The sequence below is a fragment of the Staurois parvus genome, unplaced genomic scaffold (genome assembly GCF_062004578.1).
Source record: "Staurois parvus isolate SC_StPar_1 unplaced genomic scaffold, SC_StPar_1.0 ptg001215l, whole genome shotgun sequence".
Taxonomy (NCBI): Eukaryota; Metazoa; Chordata; class Amphibia; order Anura; family Ranidae; genus Staurois; species Staurois parvus.
In genome coordinates this window covers 229-13,241 of record NW_028319011.1, presented here as the reverse complement: position 1 = coordinate 13,241, position 13,013 = coordinate 229, and the positions used below count along the sequence as shown (strand labels likewise).

At 44.0% G+C, this 13,013-nt stretch overlaps 1 pseudogene; it reads left to right on the top strand.

Moving 5' to 3' along the window:
• Positions 1-3,415: 3,415 nt before the first annotated feature.
• Positions 3,416-3,531, top strand: LOC149438119 (U2 spliceosomal RNA; annotated as a pseudogene).
• Positions 3,532-13,013: the final 9,482 nt, after the last annotated feature.

The following is a 13,013-nucleotide window of genomic DNA, read 5'->3' as shown; positions in this document are numbered from 1 at the left end:
GACTGGTAACCAGGTCTCCAAGTATATAGCTTGCAAGCTTACCACTCCCATTCAAAGTGTGAGACACACCAGTCATTGGTGGTTTCATATCTAGAGATACAATTTTTTACCTTCACCCCAGAAAAAGATAAGTCATTGTTGAGACTGCCAGAAGAAGGATATTGCATTAAGCAATCTCATTAGTGAGATGACAGAGACAAGTCTCCAGAAATGTCAAATATACAAGGCCGGGTTATAGAGTCACCTCATATAATCTGTGATATCTGGAGAAATCTGATCTCTTTAGTTTGGTGACTAGCTGAAGCTCCAGACTTCCCTTGACAATCACGAGTTGTACATGAATACACACACTTCTGGGAAGGTAATTCTTTCCAGATATGTTACATACAGTCAGGTCAATAAATATTGGGACATCGACACAATTCTAACATTTTTGGCTCTATACACCACCACAATGGATTTGAAATGAAACAAACAAGATGTGCTTTAAATGCACACTGGCAGCTTTAATTTGAGGGTTTTTACATCCAAATCAGGTGAACGGTGTAGGAATTACAACAGTTTTCTACATTTTCTGCAAATTAAACACAATTTTTATAGGTTGGCAATTTTATGCTTAATTTAGAGTTTATTTGTACATATATAATACATTATTTCTTGGGATTATTGTTACTAATTATATATTGAAGTTAATGTAGTGGATACATAGTGTATTCTGCAGCGATATAAAATGTACTTCACGGTATTACTTTATATCAGGGGTCTCCAAACCACAGCCCGCGGGCCACATGCTGCTGGCTACAAGATGTTATCTGACCCACAGCTGATGTGCACAGTCTCTGCTCTGATGGGGTCCCTGATGTAAGGGGGGACTGCTCTGTGAGGGGCCATTCTGATGGACGCTCTGATGTAAGAGTGGCTATGATGGGGGCCCTAATGTAAGAGGGGACTTTGATGTAAGAGGGGACACTGATGGGGACTAAGAGGGAATCTGATGGGGGCTCTAATAGGGACTTTGATATAATGGGGCTCTGATGGGGACCCTGATGTAAGGGGGGACTCTGATGGGAAATTTGATGTAAGAGGGGGCTTTGATGGGACATTTGATGTAAGGGGGCTCTGATGGGAACCCTAAAGTGAGAGGGGACTCTGATGAAGACCCTGATGTAAGGGGGACTCTGATGGGAAATGTGATGTAAGAAGGGGCTCTGATGGGAACCCTGATGTAAGGGAAAACTCTGATGGGGACCCTGATGTAAGATGGGACTCTGATAGGGACCCTGAAGTGAGATGGGATTCTGATGAGGTCCCTGATGTACATTTGCAAGAAAAAGTATGTGAACCCCTTGGGATTACATGGAGTTTTGCATGAATTGGGCATAAAATGTGCTCTGAACGTCATCTAAGTCACAAAAATAGAAGAACACAGTCTGCTGAACATAATACTACACAAACATTAGATGTTGGCATGGTTTAATTGCACATAATATGTAAACATTCACAGTGCAGGGAGGAAAAAGTATGTGAGGCCCTAGCTTAATGACTTCTCCCAGAGCTAATTGGAGACAGGAGTGGGCCAACCTTGACTCCAATCAGTGTGATGATATTGGATGTGTTGCTGACAGCTGTCCTGCCCTTAAAAAACACACACCTGTTTTGGGTTTACTGGTTTCAAGAAGCAATGTCTGATGTGAACCATGCCTCGCAGAAAAGAGCTCTCAGAAGACCTACGATCAAGAATTGTTGACTTGCGTGAAGCCTGGAAAGGGTTACAAAAGTATCTCCTAAAGCCTTGATGTTCATGTGTCCACGGTAAGACAGACTCTACAAATGGAGAAAGTTTAGCACTGTTGCTACTCTCCCTAGGCGTGGTCGTCCTGTAAAAATGACTGCAAGAGCACAGCGCAGAATGCTGCATGAGGTAAAGAAGAATCCCAGAGTGTCAGCTAAAGACCATTGTCATTGATGAGAAAATGAATTCCAGAGTTTATCAAGACATTTTGCAGGAAAATGATTGGGACTCTGGTTTAAAAGAAACTCTTATGGGGACCCTGATACAAAGGGGACTTTGATGAGAATAGTGCAGAATGGGTGTATTTTTGTTTGACCTTTATTAATGGCTCAGGTTTAGTTGAAATGTCTTTGCTTTGCTTTAGTGAAGTTCTTTCTCTGTTGTGAATCATATTGTGCCAATTACAAAAAAAACTCAAAGGAAAATGGATCCATTCTCTTGTAACTCATATATTTTTTTAGCCCGCAGATATTGGCCCTCGTACTGAAAAGTTCAGAGATCCCTTTATATGATTTGGACATTGATAGCTTAGTAACGATTTCCTGACATTTCTATTGGTTAGCGGTGAGATGAACTATTATTCTCCTGTATGGTATATATACTACCGAGTTGTCTTCACACATTGAAGTCTATGATGCTCACAATCTATAAGGGGAAAGCACATTTTAAATTCATGAGATTTGTCATAAAATAATAAAAAATGAATGAATAAATAATGAAATATAACATCAATTTCCACATTTATAAAGATTCCTGCAGGTGTATTATTTGTATTTTGAATACCTGGGATCTACTTTCCTGACAATGAGATGTTGTGATGATTGTACACATTTAGTAGAGGTATACCTAGTGGGAGAGGAAAGAAGAAAAAAAAAGGGGGGGAGGGGAGTAAGGGGGAGTGGAAGGGGAGAGGATGGTTTGTCTTGTTCAGGTGGGGTGGGGACTGATCTAGCCTGAATTCCATACTAACTTATGGGCCTTCTATGTTCATCTAGAGATAATAACTCCTTTCTGGGGGGCTCAGCATAGAATTCTTATGTCCATCAGTCAATTTCCACCTTTATAATAATTCCTGCTGGTGAATTATTTGTATTTTGAATTCATGGGATCTCCTCTCCTGACAATGGGATGTTGTGATGGTTGCACACATTGAGATACATGGCAATCTGCATAACAGGCACTGTTTATGAACAAGGCTCCAGGCCTCCCTCACCATGGTTGGGGTTGTTGAGTTATAAATGAAGGTTGGAGGCACACAGGGAGTGGAGATCATTCATGGAGGGGGAGGAGTGTGTGTTTCCCCCCTGATGGGATACATCAGGAGAACATTGGGGTTTTTATGAATTACTTTAGACTTCTGACATGTACTATTTACTGTGATCAAGATTCAGGCTGAGAAGTGAGACTCCTCAAGGCACATTATGGAAAGTCACTTTCATAAAAGTAATGGAACTGATCACAGGAATGGTGTCAGAATTGTCAAATTAGCCATAAATATTCCATGTTCTTGTGTAAATGGTAAACTGAGAATACTTCCTACAATCAGATACAAATGTGTTGAGATGTAATGGATCTCCTTTAGATCTACTAACAACCATGTAGTGCAAGGGGCTTGCCTGATTGGATGCTTCTCGGCCTTTTGGCTAAGATCAAGTGTAGTATCTGTTCTTATCAGTGTCCAGTGGGGGTGCTCCCGGCCATTCTAGCTTTGCGGGGATGGCTGTTGTATAGTACCCTCACTGGTATGATGGGGGTCCGGAAGGCTGGACCGGAGGGACAGAAACCAGGGAGCGCCATGATTCGTTCTGGGGCCTTGGGAGTAATTCCTCTGGGAAAGCTGGAAAGACCCAGTACCTCCTGATTCGGACGGATCTACCTTGGTCTGGCCAGGGGCTGGGGACGCAAAAAGTCCGCAAACTCAGTGCCCCCTGGGGAAGACGCTCTCAGGAGTGTCACTAGTAACACTTGGGTGTGGGACCCCACGGTGTGAAGATGACACATGGCCACTGTTTTTCACTTCTTTTTGCACAGCGCCCTAAGGACCAGGCCTTTTGGCCAAGTCCAGGGCAATTTTTGCTATGGGCCTCAGGGCCTGGTCTGTGCACGATTTGGCACGGTACCACTTTTTTATTTTCTATTTATTTAATTTATTTCACCTCCCACGTTTGTCACTTTTTTCTTTCGCTTATGTGTGTGTTTTTCACGGATGGAGGGTGTGGGTCCTCGGGCCTATCCTGAAGTCTAGGGGGAGGATGTGTGGCCTTTTGGTTCCTTCCTCCCCTGATCCCTAGGGGGTTTTCTCTTCGGGAGAACCCCCTTGCCTAGTACTGGATGTCCGGCTTCGGCTGGATATAAGGAACGGTGGTCCACCAGGCCTTTTGGCCAGGAGGACCAAATGGGAACCTTGTCCCCGTCAGGAGCTTCGTGCCCCGGGGGATAAGGTGAACGGTCCAACCCTTTCGGGGGTAGGACAAACACACCCCTAAGTGCACTTTTTCGTGTGGTGTTCGCACTTGCACATTTTTTGTGATCACTTACGGGTTTTTTCGTTGTAGTTTGCACGTTTCCGGACTTAAAAAAACAAAAAAAAAAAACCTTTTGCAGAAAGTCCGCAAACTCAGTGTCCCCTGAGGAAGACGCTCTCAGGGGTGCCATTAGTAACACCTGGGTGTGGGACCCCACAGTGTGAAGTTGGCACATGGTCACTGTTTTTACACTCTTTTTGCACAGCGCCCTAAGGACCAGGCCTTTTGGCTAGGACCAGGGCAATTTTTGCTACAGGCCTCAGGGCCTGGTCTGTGCACAATTTGGCACGGTACCACTTTTTTATTTTCTATTTATTTAATTTATTTCACCTCCCACGTTTGTCACTTTTTTCTTTCGCTTATGTGTGTGTTTTCACGGATGGAGGGTGTGGGTCCTCGGGCCTATCCTGAAGTCTAGGGGGAGGATGTGTGGCCTTTTGGTTCCTTCCTCCCCTGATCCCTAGGGGGTTTTCTCTCCGGGAGAGCCCCCTGGCCTAGTACTGGATGTCCGGCTTCGGCTGGACATAAGGAACGGTGGTCCACCAGGCCTTTTGGCTAGGAGGACCAAATGGGAACCTTGTCCCTGTCAGGAGCTTCGTGCCCCGGGGGATCAGGGTAACGGTCCAACTCCTCCGGGGGTAGGACAAACACACCCCTAAGTGCACTTTTTCGTGTGGTGTTCGCACTTGCACATTTTTTGTGATCGCTTACGGGTTTTTCGTTGTAGTTTGCACGTTTGCGGACTTAAAAAAAAAAACAAAAAAAAAAACCTGTTGTTCCCTGTAGACCCCAGCACCTCCAAAGCCCCGAACACACAATGAGAAAATTGGACGAATGATTGTCTGTTTTTTTTTGCATTCTAGCCTCCATATGAAAAACGAAGAGGTTAGGAAAACTCTCCTAAGACAAGACAGGATCCTTTAGAGCAGCGGTTCTCAACCTGGGGGTCGCGACCTCTTTGGGGGTCGAACGACGCTTCCACAGGGGTCGCCTAAGACCATCGGAAAACACATATTTCCGATGGTCTTAGGAACCGAGACACCGCTCCTCGCCGCCGCCGCCACCTCCAGGTGTGGGCGGGATGACATGCAGCCCCTGTCATCTGGACACACCTCGAGATCAATCCTCGCCTGTGATTGGCCACCGGCACTGTAGCTCAGGAGAGGCACACAGGCGGCCAATCACCGGCAAGGAGGTGGAGCTTGGAGAAGAGGAGCCGAGCGGCACCGCGAAGATCGAGCGAGTGAAGAGGAGGAGAGCGGCCGGAGAAGGAAGACATCTGACAGGTAAGTGTCGGTACCATGGGAGAGGGAGGGAGCGAGCGAGCCCAGGCTGGAGCAGGGGTCTGCAAGGTAAGTATCATTGGTGTCAGTGGGAATAGTGCCCCATCATTGGTGTCACTAATACCAATGATGGGGCACTATTCCTCCCACTGACACCAACGATGGGACACTATTCCTCCCACTGACACCAACGATGGGACACTATTCCTCCCACTGACACCAACGATGGGGCACTATTCCTCCCCCCACTGACACCAACGATGGGGCACTATTCCTCCCCCCACTGACACCAACGATGAGGCACGATTCCTCCCCCAAATGACACCAACGATGAGGCACGATTCCTCCCCCAAATGACACCAATGACGGGGCACTATTCCTCCCACTGACACCAATGACGGGACACTATTCCCCCCCACTGATACCAATGACGGGGCACTATTCCTCCCACTTACACCAAGGATGGGGCACTATTCCTCCCCCCACTGACACCAAGGATGGGGCAGTATTCCTCCCCCCACTGACACCAAGGATGGGGCAGTATTCCTCCCCCCACTGACACCAAGGATGGGGCAGTATTCCTCCCCCCACTGACACCAAGGATGGGGTAGTATTCCTCCCCCCACTGACACCAAGGATGGGGCAGTATTCCTCCCCCCACTGACACCTATTATGGGGCACTATTCCTCCCCCCACTGACACCTATGATGGGGCACTATTCCTCCCCCCACTTACACCTATGATGGGGCACTATTCCTCCCCCCACTGACACCTATGATGGGGCACTATTCCTCCTCCCACTGACACCTATGATGGGGCACTATTCCTCCCACTGATACCGATGATGGGGCACTATTCCTCCCACTGATACCGATGATGAGGCACTATTCCTCCCACTGACACCGATGATGGGGCACTATTCCTCCCACTGACACCGATGACGGGGCACTATTCCTCCCACTGACACCGATGACGGGGCACTATTCCTCCCACTGACACCGATGACGGGGCACTATTCCCCCCACTGATACCGATGACGGGGCACTATTCCTCCTACTTACACCAATGACGGGGCACTATTCCTCCCACTGACACCAATGACGGGACACTATTCCCCCCCACTGATACCAATGACGGGGCACTATTCCTCCCACTTACACCAATGATGGGGTACTATTCCTCCCACTGACACCAATGATGGGGCACTATTCCTCCCACTGATACCAATGATGGGGCACTATTCCTCCCACTGATACCAATGATGGGGCACTATTCCTCCCACTGATACCAATGATGGGGCACTATTCCTCCCACTGACACCAATGATGGGACACTATTCCTCCCACTGATACCAATGATGGGGCACTATTCCTCCCACTGACACCAATGACGAGGCACTATTCCTCCCACTGACACCAATGACGGGGCACTATTCCTACCACTGATACCAATGACGGGGCACTATTCCTCCCACTGATACCAATGACGGGGCACTATTTCTCCCACTGACACCAATGACGGGGCACTATTCCTCCCACTGACACCAATGACGGGGCACTATTCCTCCCACTGACACCAATGACGGGGCACTATTCCTCCCACTGACACCAATGAAGGGGGCACTATTCCTCCCACTGACACCAATGACGGGGCACTATTCCTCCCACTGATACCAATGATGGGGCACTATTCCTCCCACTGACACCAATGACGTGGCACTATTCCTCCCACTGACACCAATGACGGGGCACTATTCCTCCCACTGATACCAATGACGGGGCACTATTCCTCCCACTGACACCAATGACGTGGCACTATTCCTCCTACTGCAAAATTACAGTTATGAAGTAGCAACGAAAATTATTTTATGGTTGGGGGTCACCACAACATGAGGAACTGTATTAAGGGGTCGCGGCGTTAGAAAGGTTGAGAACCACTGCTTTAGAGATACTACATCTAAGGGATGTGGACTATTATCTTACCATGTGGTGTGAAATATAACACCGAAACTCCATTAACGGTATCCTTACATCTTTTGATATTACAATTAGGAACTGTTCAAAGCTTTTCGAAAATTCTCTAAGGAAGTTTTTTTTTTTCTATCATACTTCTCTGCTTGTGACTGTCCAGGGACATCCTTATTTCAAAAAGATTTTTGATACAATATTCTATACCTGTGGCCTACCATGGCTTTCAAAAAGGGTTGTTTTAAATGCAACTCTTTAAAGCTTAAGTGATTTTAATTGAAGATGATCTTTTTTGCAATACAAAATAAAGATTTTTTTTTTCTTTTTATATATTTTCATTTTAGATATGTGGTCATAATACTTTCTAAACAAGAATGAAGGTAAAAAAAATCCAAAATGTTAAATTGTCACCTGGAGAGGTACAGAGGGGAAATCATCATCCAATGGGACAAGCTGTTCTAATGACAACTGTCTAAAGCTGGCCGTACTCTAGTAGATTTTCAAACTAATGTTTGAATGGCATTCTTCAACATATTGAATGTAACAAACAAATGTTCATACAAAGATACTTCAAAATTTCTTTTGCTTTTAACAGTTGATTTTGGAATGAATACATTTTCCTGAACAAAAAAATCACATACACTGTTAGAGATTAGTTTTTGTTTTATTTTAAACATTTTCTATCCTGCTCCTTTCAATTTTGTAGTCACTGCAGTCAAAACAAATGTTGATTCACTCCACTAAATCTAGCCATAGATGGGTAGAATTTAAATGACAATTCTTGGGAAAAGAAGGTTCTAAAGGTCATTTGTTTTTCTAATCATTAGTGCGGACAAATTGCTGTTCATTTTTGACCGCAGTGATGAGAAAATTCGAAGGAGTAGGATGGAAATGTTTCTTGAACAAACAAATTCCTAACGCCTAGTATATATGATGAGAAAATCGGACAAACAAACCTACAAGTGTAAAATTAAAACCTTGTCACATATTGTCAAAAACCAAACCCTTTTATTCTTTTTTAACCTCTCCTCACATTTTAACCTCCCAGCTTCATGTCTCTTGATTCCTGTAGTTGCCCCATGCTCTTGGCTCTCAGTTTCCACACAAATCCCATCCGATCTTGAACACTTAGGACGAAATGCTTTGAGAAACCCACCTGGACTATCTACAGCCATCTCACCCTGCTAGCCATTCCTTACCTGTCCTCAATCATGCAAAAGTGGCTGATGGACATTCTAGTCCTAGACACTGATGATAGGAGGGAGATGTGGGACCTTCCTTCCATGCATTTAGTCTCCATAAAGGATAAACTTATTGCATTTAAAAAGATACTTAGAGCTGATGACACCTTATACACGCTCCACGTGAGGCTTTCCTCAATCTCTTGGCCGGGGTGCTCTACAACTACTCACTGGGGGATTCTCACACATGTCTTCTAGTCCTGCCTGGCTGTCATGCAATACTGGCAGGACGTAATAAATGTTGTTGATGGGATAACTCATAACTGCTTTTCTCCCTCTCTATGGATCTGCCTGGTTGAGGACTTACGTGAATTTGCAATTCCGGGTAGGGGGCACGCACGCCTTAACCACACCACCATTGCAGGCCTTAGCTGTTGACCACCGAGTCCAGGCCGGTGATTCCCCCACCATCACCCAGAGATCACCAAGTATCGCTGATGGGAGAGGTCTGTATGCAAAAAATATAGATCTCTCCCCTGTCAGCTCCTGCACACTGCTTTGTATTGCAAGAGCAGAGCCATACAAAGCAATGTGCTGACACAAGCGCACACACAAGGTGCACAGTTAACCCTTTGATCGCCCCAGATGTTAACCCCTTCCTGCCCAGTGCTATTAGTACAGTGTCAGTGCTTTTTATTAACACTGATCACTGTATTGGTGTTACTGGGGATGTCAGTGGCAGTTAGTCAGTCCCCCCCAGTGTCGGAATGCCTGTTGCAGTCCCGCTATTACTAGAAGAAAAAAAATAAATATCAGTATCCATACCGCCATTGTAAATGCTATAACTTTCATGTAAACCAATTAATTTACACGTATTGGGATTTTTTTTTTTAGCAAAGCCATGTCGCAGAATACATTTTGGCCGAAATTTATGACGAAATTTATGACGAAATGTGATTTTTTTAAAAAAAATTTCTACTGGACATGTTTAATAGCAAAAAGTAAAAAATATTGTTTTTTTCTTAAAATTGTCAGTCTTTTTTTGATTACAGTGCAAAAAAATAAAACCCGCAGAGCCCAACAAATACCCCCAAAAGAAAGCTTCATTTGTGTGGGAAAAAAAAGACATACATTTCATGTGGTTGCAGCATTGCATGACCGTGCAATTGTCAGTTAAAGTAACGCAGCGCTGTATTGCAAAAAATGGCCTGGTCAGGAAGGGGGGGGGGGATCCTCTGAAGGGCGAGGGGTTAAAATCAAGCAGACTAATTTGCTCCAGCCTTTTTTTTCTCTCTTTCACTTTCTCTCTTCTCCTCTTTCTCTCCTGTGCTTTCTGACTTATTGCTCTTTCCTATCTCTTTGTCTCTCTTTTTGTTTAACCCCCCTGGCGGTATGATGATTTCAGATTTTTGGTGCTGAAAGCGGTACCATTATTTTGCATGGAAATATGTAGTTTTTTTATTGCAGGCTGTAATTTTTAGGAATAACTCACTGAAATCTGTCCGAACAAGAGTCTATTAAACATCCCGGGTAGGATAAAATTTGAAACACGAAATCATAAATTATAATTTAATAAATAATCATAAAAAATAATAATATAATAATAATACATTTAATTCAATAATATAATCAAACCAAAAACACTGATATTTGAAATAGAGCGCCAAGTTCGCACATCGCTGAGCAAAGTCGCAAAATCGTTTTCAGTGTCTGATGACGAATTTCCCCCACGAATCATTATCACTCAATTCTGCAAGTGGTTCTGATTTACTATCACTGTTCTCTAGCTGATCTAAACCTGCTTTTGACCTAAAGGGACGCTTTTTGGACGCCATGGACTTTTCTAAGTTTACAGGCGGAAAGAACAGACAAAATACAGGCAGGGCACAGGACAAAGCACTCGGGACAAAATGTATGTGAAATGGGTTGAAACAGCAATGTTTTACTATGTAAAATTTGTTTGGAAAAAAATGACTTTTTTTTAAATTTTCAAATTTCCCGCGGGTTCCGGCACCCGTACTTCCCGACGTCACAGGGACCGGAACACAGAAGCCGGATGCCGGCATCGGCAGGAGGAGATGGCTGGGGACGCTGCAGGGGACACATTGCGGGAGCGTAGGACAAGGTAAGCTCTGCAGGGAATCCCTATGCAGCGCCGCATGGTAAGCCCGAGTGTAGCTCGGCGTTACCGCTTTTGGTACTGAAATTTTACCCCGAGCTACACTCGGGAATACCGCCAGGGGGGTTAAACTACAGGGGGGTTTTGACATTTGTGTGTGCACTGAGTTGCCCTGTACACTGCCTTGGGATTGCATTTTCCCTGTACTACTTTGGAATTTATACATGCTTGTATCGCTTTTGATACCGTTCTTCTGTATTTTGTGTATGTTTATATGGATACATGATACGTGTCTTCTGCTGTTCCGTTGTTTTAAGTAAAAATAGAATTTGAAAAAAAAATAAAATCAAGCAAACTAAATCTTTCAAATGACAAACACATTTTCTGAGAATTTTCGTACAAAGTTCCTATTCCTAGCCTTCCTATTCCTTCTGTACTGAAATGTATTGTAATTGTATTGTCTCCCTTCTATTGTAAAGTGCTGAGCAAACTGTTGGCGCTATATAAATCCTGTATTATAATAATAATAGTAATAAAAAAGTTGCCTAAAAATTTTTGTTCAGAATTCTATTCATTTATGGTCAGCCTAAAAAACATTCAGAACACAAACATTTTCGAATTAGGTTCTACATAGAAACATAGAAAAATGACAGCAGAAATAAGTCTGAGCGGTCCATTGAGTCTGCCTGTTTTTTTTGTTTTTATTTAAACTTGTTTTTTTATTTGTGTTGTGTATTTTTTTCCCTCTTCTTTCTTTCTTTCTTTTTTTTTTTTAACTTTCTTTGTCTGAGTATAGATCTATGCTTGTCCCAAGCATGTTTGAAGCCATTTACTTTAGAGGAACTCACTACCTAGAAAAGTGAGGGCAGAAAAGGACTGAGTGGTCCATCAGGTCTGACCAGTTTTTTTTTGTTTGTTTTTTGGGAGGGGGGGGTTGTTTTGTTTTTGCCCCAAGCATGTTTTTAAGCCATTTACTGTTGACTTGCTCACTGTCTCTTTTGGGAGTTTCTTTCAAACATCAACTACCCTTTCAGTAAAATAATACTGTCTAAGGTTAGTTTTGAACTTTCCTCCTCCAGTTGAAGGTCATGTCCCGTGTTCCTGATCTTGGCTTCATAATGAAAATCCTGCCCTCCTGAGCCTTATTCACCCCTTTCATGTGTTTAAAGGTTTCAATCATGTCTCCCCTTTCCCTTCTTTCCTGCAGACAGACTGTACATATTAAGTTTCTGAAGCTGCTCTTGATATGTTTTATCTCCCAGACCTTTCACAATTTGTTTTACCCATCTCTGGACTGGTTCTATCTTATCAATATCTTTTTGTAAGTGAGGTCTCCAGAAATGGACACATGGGGGGGGGGGGGGGGATATTTGCTAAAACTGGAGCACTCCGAATATGGTGCAGCTGTGCATGGTAGCCAATCGGCTTCTAACTTCAGCTTGTTCAATTAGGCTGCATTCACACTTGAGTGTTTTGTAGTTCCAAGCTCCAAAAAAGCTCAAACTTAAAAAAATCAATTGTTCTCTATGGTGCCTGTCTGCTCAATCAGGTGTGAACAGGCACCATAGAGAACAATTGATTTTTGAAAAGTTTGAGCTTCTTTGGAGCTTAGAGTTTCAAGCTACAAAATGCTCAAGTGTGAATGCAGCCTTAAGCTTAGGCAATAAAACCTGAAAGCGGATTGGTTACGAAGCAGAGTTGCACCAGATGCTGACTGGTTATGATGCAGAGTTGCACCAGATGCTGACTGGTTATGATGCAGAGTTGCACCAGATGCTGACTGGTTATGATGCAGAGTTGCACCAGATTTTACATTTAGTAAACAACCCCCAATATTCTGGTCAGGTTCTACAAGTGTATGGCCAGCTTAAGAGTAGATTTCCATTCTTTTGGAAAGATGTCCTGTGTTGTCTAGATCAGGGGTCTCCAGACTATGACCCTCCAGGTGTTGAGGAACTGCAAGTTCCATGAGGCCTTGCAAATCTTTGACAGCCACAGCCAAGACCTCCAGAGTCAGAAGCATGATGGAACTTGTAGTACTTCAACACCTGGAGGGCCATAGTTTGGAGACCCTTGGTCTATAGTATAGGAAGTGAAAAGAAATCTTTTCACCATTTTCTACTCTATCCAAATTTTTTAAAAAAGG